Genomic DNA, 1,618 nt, shown 5'->3' with positions numbered 1-1,618 from the left:
CAAAAAAATACCAACCGAATTTGACCGGCCGATAGGGCAGGTGCGGCTATCATCCGGACTTTACTGGGCGCCCTTGACGTACATTTGGGGGTGCGGACTAGATACACCCAAATGCAGGGAAACGCTGCTTGAGACAGAATTTAAGCACTGCCTAAAACAGAGTGCGCGTTTTCCTGGCACGCGAGATGCAATCACGTGTACTGGATTGTACTATGCAACAGAATATATTTGTTTAATTCACCCATTGGTCTATATTCATTCTAATTTCAACCAATCCGAAAGGATGCGAGAGCGGTGAGCGCGGCGCGATGGCAGCTTGTCAACCCAATCACGTTGAAAATCAAAAGGGTCGAAACTTGGCATGTATTTGGATGACACTTTGGAGAGCACGATGCATGAGCTCACGTCGGCGTGCGAGCCGCACAGCCTGGGATACTGCTTATATTATTATTTGTGGCGTGTACCATATATAGACACATATAGCCATATTGAGCTCGGCCCATCTCGGATCGAGCCGAACTACCGCCAAATGTGCGCGTTTGAGGTCGAGTGCTGGCTCGTGAGGTACATATCTAGTACTACGCGGCTTGCTTCATTCATTTACCCTGCACACCCATGTATTATCAGACAAAGTGTGCTGGTTTTGAAGAAATCAGTAGCATTCACTGTCTTCTTTCTCAACGTGACTTGATTTGGTATGTGTACGACAGAACCGACGCAGTCCTCCCAACATTTATGTTGTTGGCAACATTTGATTGCACAAAAACACTCGTCCTGCGCTTATGTACGCATGTGGTGCAAATATATTAGCTCGTTTTGTCGGTCCGTCCGCCACACGTTATAAGCTGTAAAGCGCCGTGCGTAGTTTGCTTGATCCTTTTGTGGAGTCTCTAGACGATGATGGGAGGCAGCTCCCGGTCCAAGTTGGCGGGTGGCATCTTGGTGGAGGCCATCTGCGCGCGTCGGTGCCTCCAGAACGACCGACACATGAGTAGGATCGCCCACAGCAGCACAAGTAAAATGACACCAGCGAACGCGAGAAGGCCGCCTTGCATCGTCGCACTTGACCCGTGGTCCAGTCGGCGGGTTGTCAGCATGCCCAAGCGTCGACGCGCGACCTCAAAGAATGAAGCACTCTGTGGACGACCGAGGTAGCGTCGAACGATAGAAAGGTGTGGCCTTGCTTTCAACACATGTTCGATTCGAAAGCTAAACAACCAAATCCATCGATCGCGTCGCCGCCTGCCTCCACGATATGCGCATGCATCGCGTTCAAACAGCTACATACCGCGTGAGATACCGTGTTTGATTGACGTGATCGACACTTTGCAGCTGTGGTCGAGGAAAACGTCACATGTTGCTGCTGCTGCCCTCTACCCACGGTAGATGCCCTCTAGCAGGGCAGTACTAGGTAACAACACCTGTTTGACGTCCGAGTGGGCTCATATCGTCGAATCGAGGAGTGTCTAGCCCTGGGCAAGCCATTGGTAGACCGAACCATGCGTAGGAGGGAACACAGAGCTTGATTATCTACTATGAGTACTCTCTTACCGCCGCGCGTAGCGAGCAAGCCAAAAATCAGCTTTCAAACGACGAGTTGCGTGGTGTACGACAACCC

Source organism: Saprolegnia parasitica, assembly GCF_000151545.1.
Source record: "Saprolegnia parasitica CBS 223.65 unplaced genomic scaffold supercont2.248, whole genome shotgun sequence".
NCBI classification, from domain to species: Eukaryota; Oomycota; class Saprolegniomycetes; order Saprolegniales; family Saprolegniaceae; genus Saprolegnia; species Saprolegnia parasitica.
The sequence above is the reverse complement of the archived record's forward strand: the minus strand, read 5'-3'. Positions refer to the sequence as shown.